At 36.9% G+C, this 24,709-nt stretch overlaps 1 long non-coding RNA gene across 1 annotated transcript in view; it reads right to left on the reverse strand.

Annotated features, from left to right (window-relative positions):
- Positions 1-7,636: 7,636 nt before the first annotated feature.
- LOC106667304 overlaps positions 7,637-24,709 on the reverse strand; it is a 44,310-nt gene continuing 27,237 nt past the window's right edge. The window contains exon 3 of the long non-coding RNA XR_001340539.2: positions 7,637-8,342. This is a non-coding gene — a long non-coding RNA (uncharacterized LOC106667304). The remainder of the gene's footprint in view (positions 8,343-24,709) is intronic.

Genomic DNA, 24,709 nt, shown 5'->3' on the forward strand with positions numbered 1-24,709 from the left:
TTATTCATAAAATTATTACGCTTGGACTTTATGGGGTGGTAATATCTGTTGTCACTTCTGATGTCCATTCGATTGTTAATAGGCTAAAAATTTTGGAGAGCATGTTTGGGTGAGGGTGTGCATAAGTGAGAACGAGTGATGGAGTGAATTAAGAAAAAAGATAAAGATCGAATCATATTGGCCATAAGCTGCCATTGGCCATGCCAAAATCCATCCTGAAACATTTTAATCTGTATCTTTCGCTTCTCTCATTTTATGCTGAGTTATATGTGATTGACGACTGTTACCATATGGCAATCATTACTCCACAATAATTTTATAGCTTAAAGTAAAGTCTTTTGTATTTAAACGAGAAGAAAAACAATTACGCTTGATAATATGTGTTTTTAAACATTTAAATATCTCCGAACCGCGATTGTTATCAGGGATGTAATTCAAAAAGAGATAGTAGGAGTTCTCTTGGACATTTGAACTCATTGATAATAGGAATTTTGTAAATTTAATGAATGGAAAAATGACCTCAATAAAAATACTTCCCTTATCTCCAGTTTCTGTGAAGCAGGGAAAAAACAAGCCGAGATGAGCCGTAGATAAATTTTTATAAGAGGAGACGATGAATCCGTTTATGATAAAACGAAGATTGCTTATTCATTGCGGTTTTAATGAGAGGGAGAGGGAATTCGAGCGTCGTTTGATTGAAGGTTGGAAACGAATATGAGAGGCCGCCGATAGTTCATTCAAGGGGGGCCTGCTGGAGATAAGATAAGTTTATCAAAGCTTTCGGTTACGGCGTGATCGCAGGCCCACTTCCTGTTTATCAGAGGAGCGAGATTCCTGGAGAAATTTCAAGAGGCCGGTGGAAATAATCGGCGTTCTTTCTGCCCTAGTCACACGCCCTGGCAGGTTTTCCTTCGGCATTCCTGATCATTTCCAACCGGAATCGAACTTATTATACCGAAGGTCGACGTTTTGTAACATCCCAGCTTAGTCCTTTTTCCATTTTAACCTAATTTATGAACATCGAAAGAACGGATGGCAGAAAATTTATGAAACTGTGGAAAAAGTTCAACTGGGTGAATCTTCCTTTTCCTGTTGTTTAAAAAAAAAATGTATTTCACTAAAATTCTACCATCTACATTTATACTGATGTAACTTAACAGAATGACCTCTCGGAAAAAAAAACTTCGTAAAGATAAAGAATCTTCATCCCTAAAAACTTTATTAATAACTTACATGACCGAACTGCGCACCGCATTTGATTTTTCCGCCTCTACGACGCCATTAAAAGCCAGCATTAAATAAAAGTCCAAAATTTTGTGTGAAAAATGGCAAAAATGAGGGAAAATTCGAAAGGGAGTTGGTGTGTGGATCATAATCACAATAGCTCACGTGGTAGAGCAACGGCGTATTTAGCCGAAGGTCGTGGGTTCGAATCCCGCTCGTGACAATGACTTTTTTATCTCAGCCAATACTTACGTAAAGATTAATTAAATAAAATTTTTGGATGAAAATTTTAAATAAGAACTATAACCATGTAAACAAATATTTCCTTTAAAACCGTTATTTTTAGTGCTCTAATTGAATTACTTCATTCAATAAATTATTATTTTTGTGTAGTCTTGGTTGCGATGAAAAAGTTAGTGTCACGAGCGGGATTCGAACCCACTGCCTTCTGCTTAACACGTCGTTGTTCTGACCACTTGAGCTAACGTGACCTCGATCAACTCGGACACCAACTTCCCAGCTCAACCCCAGCTTTCGAATTTTCCGTCGTTTTTTGCCATTTTTCCATTCCATTTTTTTCGTTAGTGTCCAAACGGATCGAAGTCACGATAGCTCAAGTGGTAAGAGCAGCGGCGCATTGAGCCGAATGTCGTGGGTTCGAATCCCGCTCGTGACACTAACTTTTTCATCGCAACAAGGACTTTACATAAAAAGAATAATTTCCTTTAAAATACCTTTTATGTTCCGTGATATAAGCTTTATGTGTAACAGAAATGGCATTTTCAAGAAATTATGATCTGAAAAATTGGTACATTTATTAAAAAAAACAAAACAACTATCAATAAAAAAATAAAAAATTTTGCATTGTATAAATTCACTTTTCCACATCCAAAATGTAATTGTTATATGTAAACAATGTTTGTAAATCCCAGGCCCTGAAGATGATCTCAATAAAGATCGAAACGTTGGCACGATAAAGAAAATGTTTTTCCGAAACTTACATCACACCAGACCGCATCTCACGATTTCTAAATAAATTTTAAAAAAACTATTTTTAACTATTGCGTATCTATTAAAATGCGCATATAAATAAATAATTTCTCTTTGGAGAGCATTTGTACAAATAGTTTCTACGAAAGCTTTTTTGAGTGACAAAATATATTCATTAAAAAAGGACCTTATTATTTATGTACTTTAAATTTAAAATATTTTCTAGGAAAGATATCACGTAAAGAACTTTATCTGAGTTGGATCGAAAACTACAATTCGATCCGTACTTTTTCAAGCAGATTTTTTATTAGTTTAAGGGGCGTCTGTGGCCGCAACGGTTTAGGTTGACACGGCGCCCATCACTGTAAGGTAAAGGTTCCGGGTTCGAATCCAGCGGCCCTGCACTCGAGACCGAAATACTTACAAATGGGCTTTTTTTCCAAAGCACCGGCACCTTGACGGTTCAAATAACCTCGTAGTTGAAATACCCTCGTAAAATTGTATTTTACTCTCGTACCTTTTGAGGTGCAGAACTTCAATAAATTCAAAACATAAAATTTTAATTCACTGTGATTGTATATTGAATTAATCAAATAATAACCTTTCTTAACATAACCGAATAAACATTTTAAATTCCGTAAAAAGTAAACATTGAAAAATCCTTTATCCTTGTTTTGGATTAAGGATTATGCGTGTTTACCTCTAATCGATATTCCCATTTTAAAACAAAAGCATAAACAAATGTTTATGGTAAAAACAATCCTTTTTAATAACAAGCTATTTTAGTAGTAAACAAACAGTATTTTATGATGTTCGGCGGATTTAGGAAGTAAGACACAAAATAAGAATCTTCGCTTATAATTTTTAGTAGAGGGTTGAAAACTCACATTTATTCACGATCTTTGTGTTAACCCTGTTAACTCTGTTAGGTCCTGTTAGATCGATAAAAATGTTGACGTAGACTTGTAAGAATCGGCTGATTAACATTGCTCGATCTAACAGGCCAGGGCCAATGTTATATGTTAGGTGGAAAATGTAGTCACATTGCTAGCCGTTAGGGCGAAGGTAACAACATGGCAGCCATGAATTTAACAGTTGTTTTTTGTTTACATGTATTGTTATTCTTACAAACTCATTAATTAAATCCGACCAATACATTTCTTTTGTTAATTTCTGACCTGTCCTTATACTCTTATTCATAATAGTTACAGCCCCAATCCTAAAAGTTGTAGGCGGTTAGAGGTTAGGATACAGGTTAAGTATGTCGGCACGAATTGAAGCATGATCTTTTTTACTTTTTGAGTGTATAGATCATTTTGAATTAAAGAGTTGATAAATTATAACTGATATTCCCAACTTACAAACCATAGCATAAACAATGAGACAAATTAAAGGCAGAATTTTCTTTTATCTAGAAAACGAAAAAAAAAATCAATTGGGTGGATTTTTTTTCATCTCTGTGTATATCAAGCTTGCCATTAACATCATCAACATTATTTTGTTAGATCTTATTGTATTCTTTATTATATACAAAACATAAAACCAGTTTTTTTGAAAAATATAACTAGAGGCAGCCATCTTTAATATATAAAAAAAATTTTTAGGCGTTTTATTCATGCGCGCACAAACATTAAAAACGTTAAATAGTAAAAAGTTCTTTAGCGATATAAACATTTTAATTAAATGTTTTATTTTGGCACAGTTATAACAGAATGGCCTCTCCGAAAAAAAAGGAATATTTTCGTAAAGATCAAGAATCTTCATCTGATAAAACTTTATTGGGAACTTAGATGGTCCTTAATCCAACAATTTTTTTTACATTTCAGCGCCTCTCTCTCATGTCAGATTCATTGTTTGAAATTTAAATTTAAATTTTAGAAACTTCACTGGAAAGTACTTTTTTTTTTAAATAGCAAGTGGCAATTTCATATGCAATCCCCCAGTCCTATTCCTTTTTTCGGCGAGTTAATCCAAATAAAAATATTTAAATGTATGGCCCACTTTTTTACATCGTTCTCGCTCTTGAATACACTATCCACTTTTTTCTTTACGAACAATCTCTAATTGTCAACGTCCACCTCGAAATTCATCGGCGAGCGTACTTTTCCATGGAGTTATTCATATCTTGTAGGAACAGCTTATCAGCTGCTAACAAAACAATGTGGTCTGCGTAGGACGGCAATTTAACTGTGACGTTATTCAACCGGATCGCCCCTCTTTACCAGTCATCGGCAAAACACGAGATTATTAAGTTCTGGGGGGACAAAAAGGGAGATTAAGAACTTCATCTGAGTGAAGATGCAATACACACTTTAAAACAATAATCTAACTTCATTCGTATAATTAATAACAGAAAATTATAATTTGTCCATTCAAAATTTGGATTAGAGCAATCAATGTTTTGTACAAATCGACTGGATTTATTTTTTAATTTACTATACATGAATCACAGTTTGATTTTAATATGTATTTCCTGAAAGAAAAACTCTGCGGTTAGCTAAATTTTCGGGTCTCTAGTTAACAGGGGTATTCACGATCTTTGTGTTAACCCTGTTAAGTCTGTTAGGTCGAGTTAGATCGAGAAAAATGATGACGTAGACTTGTAAGAATCGTCTAGTTAACATTGCTCGTTCTAACAGGCCAGAGGCAATGTTAGGTGGTAGGTCGAAAATGTAGTCACATTGCTAGCCGTTAGGGCGTAGGTAACAAACATGGCAACCATGCATTTAACAGCTGTTTTTTGTTTACAGGTATTTTTATTCTTAAATACGCGTGAATTAAATTAGACCAATGCATTTCTTTTGTTAATTTCTGACCTGTCCTTTATCACTCATTCATAGTCTAAATACCGTATCCTCTAAAGTTGTAGGCAGTTAGATATTAGGATGCAAGTTAGGTTAGGCACGATTGATGCGTGTCATTTGTTAGTACTTTTCGAGTGCATAGATAGCATTTTGAATGAAAGAGTTGATTAATTTTCCTTTTTTATTAACTTCTAACATCTTACAATTTAACACAAAACAAAACCATAACAAACAACAACAAGTCTTCAAGGACTGTTAAGTTTAATTTTTGGTTCTACCAATCGCCACTAGCAGCATTAAAAAATTAATGTTTATGTACATGAATTGTATATCCCAAAGCACTTCCTCCTGCGGCAAGTGTAGCAGCGCAGTATGTTAGTAGGTGTGTTGGTGTGTCCTCTGCCTCTTTGCAGAATCTGCATGTGCCGTCTTGGATTATTCCAATCTTCTTTTAGTGTCCATTTAGCTTGCAGCGTCCTGTTAAGGATCCTATTAGGATTCGCAGTTTATTCCTGCTTCCTTTGACAAGGTCCAATATATCCAACGAGTGAATTCCATTGTTCCTTAATTTCTTTTTGTCCTTCTGTCTGAGATATTCATTGATAGTGGGGTTTCCTATGCCACAGAATGGTTCGGGTCTTATCTGCGGTGTAGCAGCTCCTTTCCTTGCAAGGGTGTCCGCTTTCTCGTTGCCTTCTACTCACCATGTGTCCTGGGACCCCGCAGAGGCATACTTTGTTCTGCGTACCTATATGTTTAACTTGGTTTTGCAGTTAAACACCTTCATTGAACTAATGATATTTGAGCTTAGTACTCAAACGCTTCAATTCGTGCCGACATACCTTGTACACTAACGTCTAACAGCCTAAATTTTATAGGCTATAGGAGGAATGTATTATGAATGATAAGGATAGATCAGAAATTAACTAAAGAAGTGTATTAGCCTGATTTAATTAATGCGTATTTAAGAATAAAAATACGTGTAAACAAAAAACAGCTGTTAAATTAATGGCTGCCATGTTGGTTACCTACGCCCTAGCGGATAGCAATGTGACTACATTTTCGGCCTAACTAACCTAACATTGACCCCGGCCTGTTAGATCGAGCAATGTTAACCAGCCTCGTACAAGTCTACGTCATCATTTTTCTCGAACTAACACGACCTAGCAGAGTTAACAGGGTTAACACAATGATCGTGTTTAAAAAGATTTCTCATGGTTTTGATTTAAGGAAAAGTTGTTTTATCGCAGCTAAAAGTTATTTAATGACCGTTCTGTCTGAAGAGACTCAGTTGTTGGCTGATCACCCGAACAAAAAAAGGACATCGTACCAATATGTTCTTATAATCAATCTGGCTCATCCCCACCTGTTAAATATTTTAGTCACTACAGCTTATTAACACTTTTATTCTAAGCATATTAAGAAAAAGTAGTGTCAAATTATCTGACCCCCTCCTATCGACACTCAACAGGTAGTTTAACCTTAGCCCTGTATGCCATGGATAACTAATTTCCTATTCACGTAACACAAGCAAGTAATGTCGATGAAGAAGAAATCGACCACGACGATTAATGTGTTTAGGATCTGGTTTCTTGTCAGGTACAGTAATAATTAGACCATGTGATCACTCGCCAAGCTTTCGGCCTTTATAAGAGCATCATCAGGGCCTGAATAAATATTACAAGGTTATTTCATTAATTACAATTTTTTTGTTTTGTTTTAAGTTGCAGTATCATAATTCACATATTAACATTAAGGAATGACGAAAAAACCGGTCGACTTCGACTACGAGGTCTCGAACTATATGAGGTTGGTTAAGTAGAAATTAAGACAAGTTTTTTCAGTTTTTTACGTAATTGATGTAAAATTAGATTAAACCAACAATTTCAATAGTAAAATAGGTCGTTTTTTAAAAAGATTACCGAGGATAGAGGTCACCCCAAAATGAATGTGATACCAGTAGTCATAGTGGTATGAATCTTTTAGAAATATCAACCCCAAAAGTTTCAAAACCTGGAATTTCTCCTAAGCTGAAGTTAATGTTAAAAAAGTATTTGCCGGATGCTTTTGTAGTGCATAAATTCAGTGATAAGTTAAGCCAACTACACACAAAATGTAAAGCAAATTATATTGCTAAGTGTTCGAATGCGGTGTACCAAATACAAAACTGTGAAGAAACATATGTTAAGAAAAAAAAAGATCGAAAACTAGATTAAACGAACATAAATTAGACACTAATGATTAATATAGACCAGGTACAGCGTTATCAAAGCACTCGAAAGAATATAACCATCAATTTGCAGAACCTCCCTGCATTTTTGGGAGACCACTATCCTCGGTAATCTTTTTAAAAGCGACCTATATTACGAGTGGAATTGTTGGTTTAATCTAGTTTTACATCAATTATAGAAAAAACTGAAAAAACTTGTTTTAACTTAACCAACTTCATGTACTTCGAGACCTCGTAGTCGATTCGTCGGGGTTTTGTCGACATTCTGTAATGTTAAAGTGAGAAATATGATGCTGTAAGTTAAAACAAACCAAAAAACTTGCTATTGAATGAACTAATATTGTAATATTTATTCACGCCCTGATGATGCCTCTTATAAAGGCCGAAAGCTTGGCAAGTCTACTTCTTTCTCTATCTGGCCAGAAACCAGATACCAAGCAAGCAAGCAAGTAGTAGTTATACTGATTTGGTATAATTACTAATAAATTATGTCTGTGACATGAGTGTTTTACCTTGAAGTCTTCTGTAAGCTTCTCGGTCTCTCACGCTTCTCTTTTTCTCCCCCTCTCAGGCGCTTTCTTTCCCTCACACTCTTTTTTCTCTCTCTATTTTAAAATAAAACTATGAGGTGTATTTTTAAGAAGGGCTATCCTCAGTGTACAAACCGTCGGAATGAAATCTGCAAAGAGGAGAAGGAAGAAAGTATGCCGACGGTGGGAGAGGCGGAGGAGTGAGAAAGTTCTGCGCTATGAGAGACTTCTCTTGTCAGGTAGTGTGGGACCGGGCGTCGGAGACGGCTCCCACGCATGATCGCCGCCCAAGAGCCCTAATATAAATGTCTTATTTGAAGGGGGGAAAAAATCCTCCTCGACCTACTTTCCATTGCGAATTCCGCCCGCCGTGGGAAAACCGTGGAAATCCCCTCATCTACAATGATTTGTTCCCGGCAGTTTCCATTGGATTTTTTTTCCTCCGCTTCGCCTAGGCTCGTGCAACTCGAACTGCTCTTGTAACTGTAACCAATGGTAAAACAAACAGAATTTCTTTGCTTACTCACCATAATTTTACCCTGGCGGACACTCTTCATTAACATTCTGAAACATAAAACAATAGTTTATTATTCCGAGAAAGGTTTCGAGAAAAAACACAAAAATTGCAGTAGTAAAAAAATATATCAAAAACAGTATGAAGAAAGATAGATAGGTTCGAAAATTTAGGGGAAGAGTCAGTGTGACATAAACATTCGGAAAAATACTACTTTTTAAGAAGTTAACGGTTAATAACATACAAAGGGCAAATTATATTTAACTGTCTTTTCCATGGTTTAAAGTAGGAAAGCACTACAAACGTAGTATTATAGGGATATTCACGATCTTTGTGTTAACCCTGTTAAGTCTGTTAGGTTGTGTTCGATCGAGAAAAATGATGACGTAGACTTGTAAGAATCGGCTAGTTAACATTGCTCGATCTAACAGGCCAGGGCCAATGTTGGATGTTAGGTCGAAAATGTAGTCACATTGCTATCCGTTAGGGCGAAGATAACCAACATGGCAGCCATGAATTTAACAGCTGTTTTTTGTTTACACGTAATTTTATTCTAAAAATTAACGTTTAACATGCTAAGAAATGAAGGGGGGGATTCACGATCTTACTGGTCATTTCTATATTCGAGTTATCATCTTACAAACATCGTGAATACCCCAATAATATAAAAAATTATTGTTTGAGAGATTGTTTTAAGTTATTTTTTCCTTTACATGATGTTCTTTCTTATATGATTTTATTTTGAGGAATTTACCAAGTCTTCACTTTATATAGAATAACTGAATAAATATTCTTTTGTTTGTAAATAAGGTCTTGGTTGAAATGAAAAATTAATGTCATGAGCGGTATTCGAACCCACGACCTTTTCAATTCGCCGCGGCTCTCACTGCTGCTGATCCACCCATCTTACAACGTTTCCAATTTTCCCTCCTTTTCGCGATTTTTCAATGGCAGGTTGAGATGAGTTGAGAGGTAGTTGTGTCCGAGTGGATCGAAGTCTCGATAGCTCAAGTAGTTAGAGCTGCTGCATATTGAGCCGAAGGTCGTGGGTTCGAATCCCGCTCGTCTCGCTAACTTTTTCATTTCAACCGAAACCTTACATACAAAGAATAATTAATTGGAAGAACTAATTTGGTCAATCAGACCACTAAATATAATTAATTATTTTCTCTGTTTTCCACGGTTTTATTCTGTTGATAGCTTTCGAGCCCTCGCTCTCTCCAAGAGTCTTATCATTTGTTCTAGGTCTTATCATGACTCTTCCAGTGTTTTTAAAAAAAAAAACCTAATTGTAAGTACACTGAGTTCAAATTCAGGGCTGGATTCGAACCCGGGACCCTGTCAACTGTGTAACCATTAAGGCCACCTACGCCCCATATAACTGGATATTTCCTTACTGTTTATCTCCAGAATAGAAATATTGCAAGATTATAGCACAGGATGCTGACACATGGTTACACAACTATCACCTTTAATCTACAACCTACCAACTAAAACTGGCTTATTAAAAATAACCCTGGTGATTTTTTCATCTTTCGGTAGTTTTTCAAGGAAGAATAATAATGAGAACAGAACGACCTGAATTACCAAATTGACCGTATACGAGGTATTAAATTAAAACGTCTTTTCCATGACAATTAAAGTACATTTTTCGATAATTAACTGATATCCTAGGAAAACGTAAATGTCAATAGGAACCTTTCAAGAAAACTTTTTGGATGTTTTTTTATAATTTTAATCGAATACTTCTAGGCATTTAATTAGTGTTGGCGATTCTAAAGGCTTGGACCAATAATCTTGTTTTCATATTTTTCCCACCATTATTACAAACAAAGACGGTTCTTTATCAGCATTTAATGACCACGTGAATTAAATATCATTCTATATTTACATTCCATAGCAAAGGCCAACAATTTTTTTTAATCTAATAGAAATCGAGAGTAAAATAACAAGCACATTACTTTTGTTGAGGTGGGTCGTTTTAATACGAAAATGAAAATTTCATAGCAAGTTTGCTTGATGTACACTAGTGTTCTGATATAAGTTTTTCCTGTAATAACAAAAAAAATGTACTGGTTATTATAAATATGGGAAAAGTCTTGTAGGTATGTTAGGTCATGTTAGATCGAGAAAAATGATGGCATAGATTTCTAACTATCGGCTAGTTAACATGCTCGGTCTAACAGGGGCCAATGTTAGATGTTAGGTCGAAAATGTAGTCACATTGCTAGCCGTTAGGGCGTAGGTAACCAACATGGCGGCCATGAATTTAACAGCTGTTTTTTGTTTACAAGTATTTTTATTATTAAATTAATAATTAAATTAGACCAAGACATTTCTTGAGAAGATTTCGTTTATTCTAAAATCAGTGTAAAAGTTTCTTGAAAATAACTTGGTAACATTTACTCCAAATTAAAAATCATTTACACTGATGAATTCCGCTAGAAAGATCCATTTAAAAAATGTGCATTGATGAGCATCTAGCTATTTGAGGTAGTTACGTTCCAATCCGTATCACGCCATCCTGGAGCGATAAACTACACTTTTACGTTTTTCAAAAACCGCCATAATAAAAAAAAATAAGATTTCAACATTGGGTAGAGAATCACAAAGATCAATATGAAGCTGAGTTTAGGAAGGGTTATGGCACAATAGATGATATTTTTAATATATGAACGATAAGGGGTACTCACGATCTTTGTGTTAACCCTGTTATGTCTGTTAAATCCTGTTAGATCGAAAAAATGATGACGTAGACGTGTTAGCATTGTTCGATCTAACAGGCCAGGGCCAATGTTGGATGTTAGGTCGAAAATGTAGTCACATTGCTAGCCGTTAGGGCGTAGGTAACCAACATGGCAGCCATGAATTTAACAGCTGTTTTTTGTTTACATGTTTTTTCTTCTTAAATACGCATTAATTAAATCAAACCAATACGTTTCTGTTGTTAATTTCTGACCTGTCCTTATGTCCTTGACACATCCCCTATCCGATAAAGTTGTAGGTTGTTAGACGTGCAAACACTGCTTGTTGTGTGCAAATATGAGCGAAATAAAATATGAAAAAGACATATTAAAAAGTTAGGAATATATTTTTCAGTTGAAGACTTAAAACCGTTAAGGGAAGATTATTTGGGGATGGATCACTTTCACAGGAAGTTATGGGCACGTTCAACACCTTCGCCGTTTCGTCAACACCCCCGCCGGACGAGGTTGTAAAAATAAGCGGAGGTCAATTCCGCATAAGCAAAAAAAAAGAGAAAAAACTTGGGTGTGGTAGAAGAAAGTCCGAGAAGGGTCTTAAAATATCGATTGACCCGCCCCAAGCCAAATGGATTCGCGAGTTGGGGTCACGTTCGCGGGGAGAATTTCCTGTGAAATCCGCTTCAGACGGACGGGGCCGCGGTGCAGGGGCGTTCTATTCTTGGTCGAGGCCGAGAATGCCTCAAGACAGACATGGGCCCCAAGACGGCCTATTATAAGATTTAGCTCTCCCGCGGGCAGACGACCCCGGGGGGCGGTCAAATCGTTACGGCCATTCCGCGAGAAAACATCAAAGGACGTAATAATTTTCAGTAATGATGTAAAATTGTTTCTCATCTGCCAGACCGCCACCCATTTGCCCCAGTCATCAATCCAACATATACACCAACTGGATCAAAAAAGACTAGTTCATTATAAACTGGAACATTGACTGAGAGCAATATAAGACATAATTCCAACTAAACCTGACCACAGGGTAAATTGCAACTTAAATCAGGTGACGATCTTTGTGTTAACCCTGTTAACTCTGCTAGGTGTTAGATCCAGAAACGTAGACTTGTAAGAATCGGCTAGCTAACATATGCTCGATCTAACAGGCCAGGGCCAATGTTGGATGTTAGGTCGAAAATGTAGTCACATTGCTAGCCGTTAGGGCGTTTCCGGTTTTTTGGTGAAAAAGCTACCCTACGGACAAAATGTTCCGGTCTCAGATTCATCTACATTGCTCACAAGAAAATCTCTTTTAAAACAATCGACAGGTTTAATTGTAAAATAAAAGCTTTTTCCAAACCGCAGTACATAAGGCCAGAATATTATTGGTAATCATTGATAAAATATTTATTTTAGTTTTTACTTAATTTGAGGTCTGAGCTAGTAGAGGCATTTTCTAAAACACGGAATGAATATTTCCAGTTGCCGCGAAAAATTACTCGTGTTAACACGTTAAACAATAGGGCAATTCACGATCTTTGTGTTAACCATTTTAAGGTTAGTTAACATGCTCGATCTAACAGGCCAGGGCCAATGTTGGATGTTAGGTCGAAAATGTAGTCACATTGCTAGCCGTTAGGGCGTAGGTAAACAACATGGCAGCCGTGAATTTAACAGCTGTTTTTTGTTTACAAGTATTTTTATTCTTAAATACGAATTAATTAAATCAGACCAATACATTTATTTTGTTAATTTCTGTCCTACTCTCATTCATAATATATACATCTCCTATCCTAGACATTTTTTCCTTTCCGTTTTATTTTCATATAGGAATTTATGAAGTCTTTACATTTTATTGAATAACTGAATAAATATTATTTTCTTTGTGTGTAAGGTCTTGGTTGAAATGAAAAAGTTAGTGCCACGAGCGGGATTCGAACCCACGACCTTCGGCTCAATACGCCGCTGCTCTTACCACTTGTGCTATCGTGACTTCGACCTACAACCTTTCGAATTTTCCCTCCTTGCCATTTTTCAATGGTGAGATGACCTGTCCTTATACTCTCATTCATATTAGTTACAACCCATATCCTCTAAAGTTGTAGCACGTTAGACGTTAGGATTACAAGTTAAGTATGTCGTCTCGAATTGAAGCAAGTCTTTTGGTAGTACCTTTCGAGTGCAAAGATAGCATTTTGATAACAAAACCATAACAAACAACAACAAGCATTCAAGGACTGTTATAGCTTTATTTTTGCTTCTACCAATCGCCACGAGCAGCGGAAAAATTAACCTTTAGCATGCTAAGAAAAGTTGACATCTTAGAAACATCTTGAATACCCCTAATATTAAAGCTAGTGAAATTGATGTTATAATTGAGTTTGTCCGGAGATGCCTTGCGAACCAGCAGCCCAAGTCTTTCAGCGATGTCAAACCCAATCTTGGGAAAGATTCAAAGCTTTCCATAGTTTTATAAAGAACTAGACATTCAATTCAAACAAAAGATCTCAAAGATTCTACATACTACTCTACATGACTTATTATCACCGAAATTGGCTAAAAGCCTTGAGAAAAACCGGGGCTATTACAATTAACTACGGCTACGGAATCTTATTAAATGTACTGCAGAGAGACTGGTAGTGATTCAGATTATAAAAGAATTCAACACGCTTCAATCAGCCGAGGACGCCTTTTGTTTACTACTGCGTATGCATTTTTTTACCTGACGTAGAATCAGTAAGTGATTATTTAAATATTTCAGCTTGCAAAGAGCAGGGAGAAGAGAAACGCAGTCGACGACGAGAAGGTACGTCGATCTGACACCGTCACGAGTAAAGAAAAAAAAAGAGTTCGAAGGGTCCTTTTATTAGATTCTGACTAAATAGGAAGGCATCCTAAATCCGGATCATAGAAGGGTACGGAAGTGTAAATATAAGGCGAACCGTTTTTCTCCCCTAAATACCTTAAAATAGCAATGCCTCCCTCATTTTACGACGATCTCTCCCTCGGAGGACAAACGATTTGAAAACGACCCCGGGATGGAAATAGAGTCGAAACCGGACGGAAATACCCCCGTGTATTCGTAATTCCGTCACGATCCACTTCCGCCTCGGACGGATTTTCGATTCTGGAGTCCTTCAGTGTCGCGTAAATTTCGAATTTATGGCCAAACATTTCGGAGTTTTTTTTTCTCACACCCAACGATGATTTCCCATTAACGGCTGACCCTTTGCATATTGCATGGATCTCATAATGCATTATTGAATCGTCTTCCAGGGCTGTTATTAGAAGGGAGGAAATTCTATTAAGCCGGCCATTAATATTTACGAGAATTTAATACACTTTTATTCCCTCAGTTCGTAAATTTACGACGGTTTCCGGACCGTCGACGATTGTCGGACCTAAATAGAGCTGGGCACCGTCCAGAAATAGCCGACTGAATGTCCGCCTGCCCAGCCATAACAAACTAGACTCTACCTCAACAAAAGGCCGTCCCGACAAAGAAGTGCGTTTTTTCTTAAACAAGTTCGACCATTTCGGATCCCGGGTTTTGAAAAGAACGTGGATCTAATAAATCGACGATTATTGAAAATAAACGATAACGGCGCCTAGATTCGTGTCATGGAACCGGTAAAATACAACAGTTCATCATAAGAAATCCGCCTGTTCTCGCTATATCTGACCCAAACTAACTGTAAATATGTAATTACTGTAACACCTTAACTTTTTTTTTAATGGACACCAGAAACTGGAGGAGTTCCCACCTGAGCACTGCAGCTGAGCTGTACAGCTTATTGTACTTTATCCCTGGCTCCATATTTTGGGGGAGGGCTTAAAACACAAATGTGAACTTGAGCCCCCGTTGTACCGGTGTTCTTCCATCGAACAAACTCATTTTTGAAGGGGGTTGGGACCAAACTCAGGGTCGCTGAGATCCGATCCCGCCCCTTCCATTGATGAGTTCTCCGTGTTAATTTCTTTCAATTGCGGCCACCGGTCCCCTTAGGCATCAGAAAAAGTCCAGAGGCGACGGTGGGGATCGAACCCACGACTGTGGGATCTACTTCCGAGAGTCGGCTTAACCACTCGGCTACCGCGGCCCCCTCCTTAGACGTAGGGCTTTCGACAGGGTCTGGCATCCAGGCATACTTTTTAAACTTAAGCTCTTCCTACCCTTTTATTTAAATCCTACCTAACGGATCGCTGTTTCAGAGTGAGGTGCGGCAATGAATTCTCGGAGGTCAAACAGATACAGGCCGGTGTACCGCAAGGCAATACCCTTGGTCTTATCCTATATATCATTTATACTGCTGACCTACCAATACATCCTGACGCTTCACCACCGCGGACGATACCGCAATCCTATGGTCTAACTCGAATCCTGTCCAATCTACCCAACATCCAGGAACACCTTGAGCTAAATCGAAGACTGGTTTAAAAATCGAAGATAAGACTGAACTAAGAAAAATGCAATCAATGTACTTTAACGCTGAAAAAGCAGTCTTACCATCCATTGTACATCAACAACAAAGAGATACCAGTTTCCACTCAAGTCAAATACCTGGGACTCTCGACAGCAGACTGACTTTGAGTCCCACACAAGACTTAAAACACAAGAACTTAATACAAGACTTGGACTACTATGAAGACTTCTAAGACCGAAATCGACATTGACAATTAAGACAAAGCCAACATTGTGCAAGACTTTGCTAAGCCCAATATGGAGTGGAACTGTGGGGTACTGCTAAGCCTTTCAATATACAGAGCATCCAGTCCTTCCAATCTTAAGTCCTTAGACAAATTGTCAAAGCACCTTATTATGTCAATAACCTCACTATCCATACAGCTCAACATTCCTTTTGTCAATGAACTAATACGGTCCAGATTCCAAACCTTCCACACCAAACTTTCGAACCATCCTGACAACCCACTACGTCGCCTGAACCGTCGGTGGCCTCGAGACCTCCTTGACCCCTGATCGTACACACTGACTGTCATCACTAGCTAGCTCCTCAAGGCATGTGTTCTACCGGTGCAGTGCTGGCATTAGAGCTAGTGTTGTGCTGTGTGTTACATTAATTATGTGTTAGCCCTAAACGTCGATTTAAAAAGGGAAAATAATTTTCTTTATAATTTTTGAATTTAGGAAAGCCGAGATAGCCGTTTGAGACAAATAATAGGGGTATTCACGACGTAAGATGTTAATTCGTGTTAAATCGAATAGAGAAATGTCCAGTAAGATCGTGAATGCCCCCTTCTTTTCTTAGCATGCTAAACGTTAATTTTTCCGAAATGACGATTGGTGAACCGAAAATAAATCTATAACAGTTCTTGAAGGCTTGTTATTGTTTCTTTTGTGTTAAATTGTAAGATGCCAGAAGTTAATAAAAAAGGAAAATTATACAACTCTTTCATTCAAAATGCTATCTATGCACTTGAAAAGTACTAACAAATGACACGCTTTAATTCCTGCCGACATAACCTAACAACCCTAACCTCTAACAGCACACAACTTTATAGGACAGCGGATGTATCTGCTATGAATGAGAGTATAAGGACAGGTCAGAAAGTAACAAAAGAAATTTATTGGCCTGATTTAATTAATGCGTATTTAAGAATAAAAATACGTGTAAACAAAAAAACAGCTGTTAAATTCATGGCTGCCATGTTGGTTACCTACGCCCTAACGGATAGAAAAGGTACTACATTTTCGACTAACATATAACATTGGCCCTGGCCTGTTAGATCGAGCAATGCCGATTCTTACAAGTCTAGGTCATCATTTTTCTCCATCTAACACGACCTAACAGAGTTAACAGGGTTAACACAAAGATTGTGAATACCCCTAATATTCTAGCCTTACTCCGGTTTTTAACAAGTCCTTCATTTTACAATTAAATCTGTTGATTGTTTTAAAATAGATTTTTCTTGTCAGCAATTTAGATGAAGGCAAGTATGTAGATTCACTTTTTGTAGATAATTGTTCTACTCACTGATTCGTGTGAAAAGCCGATAGTGGAACCAACATTTACAAAAAGTGACATGTCCGGAACATTTTGTCCGTAGAGGTGTCTTTTTTCTTAATAACCGGACACAGTTAATTACGTTAAAAAGTTAACCCTTTTAAGGTTAACATATCCCCCATATAAATAGTCTTCATCATTATACTTTTGCATTGAAAGTTTTTTTATAGATTGTTTCATCTGGTTTTATAAAAACTTGAGTTAGATTTTATGTGAAATAGTAGATTTCGAAATTTTACATACACCTAGTACTCATACTTACTAATCTATTAAATTAGTAATTATAGTGGAAGAAGAGCATAAAAAAATTTATTCCGGTGCTTTGGGCTCACTTGAATAACAAAAAGTACAAATGGATAAATAATTTTTTTTAAAAATTGTAATACATTACAAATACCTTCAAGTAGGTAACATGTAACAATGAGCAAGGTAATATATACAAAATTAAAAATGTCATCACTTTCACTGTCATCAACATCATTTCCTAGGCAAGGAGACCAGGAGTTGCGAACAGGAAATTTGGGAAATGTGGGGATTTTTCCAGGATAGGGTTTGATCAAGGATCCCTAGGTTTTTAGATGGATAAAAGGAAATCGGTTGGTTGTCCAATCAGAACGGAGGATAGCTTTACATTACCAACAGACGTTTTATTGCTTTAGGCTTTAAAGAAAGCTGAGATATCACCCAATCAATCATGCCATTCAGAATCTGCAAGAGTGGGAGAAATTCAGGTGATTCCATCATCGTGATCATAATATATATTTGTGAAAGTATTTTTGTTCAAACTATATTATTTTTATTTATGACAACTGTGGATTTAAGTTTATATACATTTACGTTGGCTGATATAACGCTAGGTAAATTTTAAAAAACGATGGTGCAATCGGATTTCAAATTGGCCAAAAATGACAATGTTACGGCAAAAGTCTTGAAAAAATTCATTCGGTTTGTTCTTTTTTAATCGTATTTTATGTTCGAAATTCCTGCCTTGCGTAAAGGTGCAAAGTTTTGCTCTTTTTAACCTCTTTTTCACCGGTGCTTAGAGCGATATTCAAGGGGAGATGATTTGACAAGCTTTTTCTATCTGCAACTGAGGTTGGTAGGTTATTATTGGCGTAGACACTGTTTTTTTAAATGGCCCGACAGAAAATAGCCGAGTGGAGTTAAATCTGGTGACCGAAGAGGCAAACAGATCGGGCGATGAGGTCCAATCCACCTATCATCCAACTACACCGGAAGTGACGATTCAATTAACGTCTCACCTGCAAAGATTTGTGTGCGGGGCATCCATCAAACGAAGAGGAACACCATCTAACATTGGAAAAAATCACACAAAATTCAAGAATTGAGCACCATTTAAATCATCTCCGTGGAAAAAAGCCCAATTGATCCATTTCCGATAGGTCTACACCAAATGTTGATACTGTGAACCACCTGATGATGGCAAGAGTACGAAATTCTTGGATTTTCCTCTGCCTACGTTCGAAAGGTCCAATGGTATATATCTAGGTATTCTGATAGAGGTTAACTTGGATTCATCAGTCCATAGGATGAGTGGAAGAACGTTTTCTTCAGCCTTATAAATCTGCAGTGCTAGGAACGATAGACGCTTGACGTAATCAGGGTCCCGAAGTCCATGGACAAGTTGAGACCGATACGGCTTAAAATTATAAGTCCGGGGTACGTCTCTAATTTTATTTTTCGAAAAAGCTAAAGCCGTTCCAACATTTCGAAGAGAGGAATTCGGTTTTTCGCCAACATACAGTAAAATCTTCAGCTCCTCGTCGAAATTACGCAGTTGTTTTCTTGGTGATGGGACAGCAACTAAATCCGCATCTCCTCATATTGCTAGCAACACTAAAAACGAATACAAGTTTTGGGGTTTACTCTGGGGCGAGCTGGAAATTTCTGGGAGTACAAGTCGACTGCACGACGCGGAATACCAACTGTATTGAGAAATGGGCACTCTCAACACGTCACGCAAGAATGGCACAATTACACAGAAGACAAAAACTTTGAGCCCTGAAGATGATCTCAATAAAGACCGAAACGTTGCCACGATAAAGAAAATGTTTTTCTGAAACCTACATCACACCAGACCACCCTCACGATTTCTGAATAATTTTATTAATAAAAACGTACATCTTGAAAAAAATTATCTTCGATAAGGTCACAACAGAACGACAATTCTTTAAGTTTTTGCCGAGCTTTCGACGATTATATCGTCATCATCGGGGCCTACTATTTGGAAAATATCACAGTTAAAAATATTGTATAATTTAAAAAAACAAAATTAAAAAATAATTATGTTTTTCTTACTTTAACTCGAATAAAGACAACATAATATAAAATTTTAAAAAACAACGTGGTAGTATAGGTTACCTCGGTTAAAATAATATACATATAAGTACATGCCTCTTTTTTTAATTACTTTTTTTCAGGTACATTTGAATATCACAGTTAAGGTTAATTAAGCTTTTTTTAAATAAGTGCTAAATTCTACCACAAAAAATCTTAAAATTTTAACCGAGGTAACCTATATGACCACATTGTTTTTACAATTTTATATTATGTTGTTTTTATTGTTTTTCATTAATTCCATATGTTAACGTTAACTGATCTTCACCTAATTTTAAATAATCTTATTATAATTGCAGTTTCTTTTTCTCAAGATATATTTCAACAATTAATTAAGGTTTTTAGGTGAGATAAAAAAGTCAATGGCACAAGCGGGATTCGAACCCACGATCTTCGGCTTGATACGCCGCTGCTCTACCACTTGAGCTATCGTGACCTCGATCCACTCGGACGGAAGATCGTGGGTTCGAATCCCGCTTGTGCCATTGACTTTTTTATCTCTACTAAAAACCTTAATTAATTGTGATATATTAATTGGTCAAGCGTACCTCGAAATTAGTGAATTTAATATATTTCAACACTCATCGGGTTGGGGACCGGTAGCCGAGTGGTTAGCATGAGAGACTCTCACGCCGCGGTCGTGGGTTCGATTCCCACCGTCGCCTCTGACCCTTTTTTCCCGATAACCCCCAATTTGAACAACATATATAAGAATTCGTCATGGCTAATATGCAAAGATCATAAGGCAAAAAAAACACTCATCGGGTTAAAGTAAGAAAAATATAATTGTTTTTTTAGTTTTGTTTTTATAAATTATACAGTATGTTCTAAATGTGTTATTTTCCTAAAATAAATCGGCCCTGATGATGAAGATGTAATCGTCGAAAGCTCGGCGAAAACTTACAGAATTGTCGATCTGTTGGGACCTCGACAAAGATCCTTTTTTCCAAGTTGTTCAACACAAGGTCGATACATCATCTGATCTTCAAAAACGTACATAACAACCTAAGTAGGAACTTAGGAATTAAGATTTGCTCTTGCAATGCATGTTTGACAAACAATGTCAGAATATAAACAATAAAGGCAATTAATTTTTGCTTTAGTGAAGAAGCAAATTATTGGAATTAAAAACGAAACGAACGAAATGTGTTTGTTCAAACTTTTTTCCATAAATTTGTCATTTTTTGATCAATTTAAAATCCGATTGCACCATTTTTTTTCAGGGTAAAAAACCTTTAGGATTTATCGGGATGTATAGGGTCGTATTTGAAATTTTGAAGTTAAACTTGACTTGACTCACCCTGTATAATTTTTCTCCAAAAAAAAAGGTAAAAATTTGAAACTAGAGTTGGTTCAAGAGAAATTCACCCGGGTCATCTAAAAACAACACTCAGTATATGTCCATATTTGTAAACTATGTAAATTATTAATTTTAGTTTCTTTCAATTAATTAAAATTTTTATGTAAGATATTGGTTGAAATGAAAAAGTTACTGTGACGAGCGGGATTCGAACCCACGACCTAACCACGGGGGCCGCGGTAGCCGAGTGGTTAGCGAGATAAGACTCTCGGCTCGTAGACCCCGCGGACATGGGTTCAATTCCCGCCGTCGCCTCCGACCTTTTTTTCACGATACCCTTCCCCCCAAAACGAATACGCATAACAAATGGTCTAGCATTGGCTAATATACACAGTACATAAAGCCATTAAAAAAAAATATATAAAAAAAATAAAAATGTTTGTAAATCCCAGGCTCTGAAGATGATCTCAATAAAGATCGAAACGTTGGCACGATAAAGAAAATGTTTTTCTGAAACCTACATCATACCAGATCACATCTCACGATTTCTAAATAAATATCGATTAACGGTCACTAATCACCACACATAAAAAAAATAAAACCCACGACCTTCAGCTCAACACGCCTCTGCTTTAACCACTTCGGGTTCGAATCCCGCTCGTCACAGTAACTTTTTCATTTCAACCAAAACCTTACATAAAAATGTTAATTAATTGAAAAAAGTAATTTGGTCAATCAGACCACTAAATATAATGGATTAATTATAGTTTTATAGTCCTGATGAAGACGATGTATTAATCGAAAGCTTGAGGAAAAAACTATCATTTCTAATTGGCCTCACCTCTGATCGTCTTTAAATACAAAACTATAAAATTTAACATACCACATCATTCAAGATTTCATAACGGAGGTTTACCGAAACGTTTTTGTTTTTCTTGTTGCTAGTTGATTTTTTTTTTATTACACAATTTTCTTCGTGAAGTTTAACCTCTGAATGAAAATCTTGTTGAGGTGGTTTTTGCCTTTCGCGCCAAAACTGGACTTTTTGGTTTCGGTCGACTTCTTAAGGAAAAACTATTTTACATGCGTAGTTTGTTTTTTTCTCGTAAGTCTCTAAGCCCCAAAACTGTAGGGATACGTCATTTCCTCGACGAAGGTTGACTTCAAAATGGAGAACGTTTTAGGTTATGGTAGGACTTAAAGCTCCAAAAGCTTTGTAAGTAAATTTATGACAGCTGAAGGAAACACTTTTTTAAGATGGTATTATGTTCAGAAAATGGATTTTCGTCTGAATTTCATATCAGAAATTTATTTTTTCCTTCTTGTTACAGCTATTAATGTGCATATGAGATTTGTATTGATATGGATCATTCAGTTGAATTTTTTTGTTGCGTTAATTTTTTCGATCATAGACCGAACTTCCGGACAGACAGACCATTCTCGCTGTGTCCATCGGTATTCTTATGTATTTACGATATCTTCAATGATTTTCTGGCCTAGAAATAGCAGGCTAGCATGTTCCGGTTGCCTTCTCACCACCTTTTCCCAGCAACGTTTTGTTATTTCCATGTTTTCATTTTGTAGGGTTTCACTTACGTTTCGGGCTTGGAACAGTTCGAATCTCTGGGATGACATCGAACCCTTGAGCAATGTTGCAGGCCTTGTAGATCGATACTGAATTTCAATTAATTCCGTTGTAGGTAGGAAAGAAGAGACGTAATTAAACAGGTCCGATAGTCCTGGCTGCTGCGTAGAATATCTTATGTAGGTCAAACTTCGCAATATGCCGTCTGGCCGGGAAAATAAAGGGGGGCTCGCCCCTTCTCGTGGCCGTCGACCGATTCTCAGGGGCGACGATCTATTAAATTTCGCCGTTAAATCCCACTTTCCCGGCTTGGTGGAACTTTTTGGGCCGCTCTTGAGTGGGGTGGTTTACGAGACCGCAGAGACAAAGCCGCCGTCCCTCTTTTATAGACGCGGCCTCCCGATCGATTTTCCCAGTTAAGTCCAGTTTTCCCAGATATCGTTCCTCTCATGGCCGATTTCCACTTAGGGCTACTTAGGAAACCTATCCGACCCATGACCTTGTCGTCCCAACCGATACTGTCAGCGCCTATCTATTTTATTTCACAATTACAAATTTGTCCGAAAAGTTGAGCGCTAACCAGGGTATTCACGACGATTGTAAGATGTTAACTCGAATAGAGCAATGTTTAGTAAGATCGTCAACGCCCCCTTATTTTCTTAGCATGTTAAACGTTAATTTTTCCGCAATGCTGCGCGTGGCTACTAATAGAACTAAAAATAAATCTATGACAATCCTTGAAGGCTTGTCGTTTGTTATGGTTTTGTTTTGTATAAAATTGTAATATGCCAGAAGTTAATAAAAAAGGAAAATTTATCAACTCTAATTCAAAATGATCTGTACACGCGAAAAGTACAAACAAATGACACGCTTCAATTCGTACCGACATACCTAACTCGTATCCTAACCTCTAACAACCTAAATTTTATAGTATACGGGATGTATCTATAACAAATGAGAGATGATTTTGTAAGATGTTAACACGTGTTAACTCGAATATTCTGCGCGTGGCGATTGGTAGAACCAAAACTAAAGCTATAACAGTCCTTGAAGGCTTGGTTTTGTTTGTTTTGGTTTTCTTTTGTATTAAATTGTAAGAAGCCAGAAGTTAATAAAAAAGGAAAATTATTCAACTCTTCCTTTCAAAATGCTATCTATGCACTCGAAAAGTACTAACAAAGGACACGCTTCAATTCGTGCCGACATACCTAACTTGTATCCTAACCTCTAACAGCCTACGACTTTAAAGGATAGGGGTATCTATTATGAATGAGAGTATAAGAATAGGTCAGAAATTAACAAAATAAATTTATTGGCCTGATTTAATTAGTGCGTATTTAAGAATAAAAATACGTGTAAACAAAAAACAGCTGTCAAATTCAAGGCTGCCATGTTGGTTACCTACGCCCTAACGGCTAGAAATGTAACTACATTTTCGACCTAACACTGCTAACATTGGCTCTGGTCTGTTAGATCGAGCAATGTTAACTAGCCGATTCTTACAAGTCTACGTCAAAATTTTTCTCGATCTAACAAGACCTAACAGAGTTAACACAAAGATCGTGAATAACCCTAATGTGAGTTTTTAACCCTCTAGCAAAAAATATAAGCGAAGATTCATGACATACTTCCTAAATCCGCCGAACATCATGAAATACAGGTTTGTTTACTACGAAAATAGCTTGTTATCAAAAAGAATTGTTTTTACCAATAAACATTTCTTTATGCTTTGTTTTAAAATTGGAATACGGATTAGAGGTGAACCCACTTAATCCTTAATCCAAAACAAGGATAAAGGATTTTTCAATGTTTACTTTTTACGGAATTTAAAATGTTTATTCGGTCTCATTTAAATTCTGAAGCAATAAACTGTTTAGTTTTCATCTTTGTATTCTTACTTTCAATTTTTAAACTTAAAAATGCCCCTTAGTGCTGAGGATGTTGTGCGTGGTGTGGCACTTACGGATGATGGACGTTTCATCAGGTATGCGTTTATTGCCATCGGAGTTCCCTACCAAACTATACGAGACGCCGTTAGACGTTTTCGATAAACTGGGTCCTACCCAAGGAAGGCCAGGGTTCAGGACAGCCTAGGGTAAAACAACCACAGGATGACTGCTTTTGACTTTGAGAATTTTGCGAAACGGGACTTTGTTGTTCAAGCGATTCAACAGGTCCAAGAAGTTCGAGGTGTCTAAATTTCTGAATGTATTGCTTGAAGAAATAAAATCAGTATGGCTTTTCACCCCGTATGAGGACCAGAATCGACCAGAATATACAGAGTTGCACGGCTTTTGCAGTTGCATTTGCTCGAGAACACATATATTGGTCTTTGGACAATTGATCTGCTGTACTTTTTGATGACTGTAGATTTGCTCTAAGATCTCCAGATGGGTGTGAAAGAGTGTGGAGAGGGCGAAATGAAAGGTACAAAGCATGTAATTTTTCCCAGAGCCGA

The sequence above is a fragment of the Cimex lectularius genome, unplaced genomic scaffold, assembly GCF_000648675.2.
Source record: "Cimex lectularius strain Harlan isolate CLEC.00 unplaced genomic scaffold, Clec_2.1 scaffold10, whole genome shotgun sequence".
Classification (NCBI taxonomy): domain Eukaryota; kingdom Metazoa; phylum Arthropoda; class Insecta; order Hemiptera; family Cimicidae; genus Cimex; species Cimex lectularius.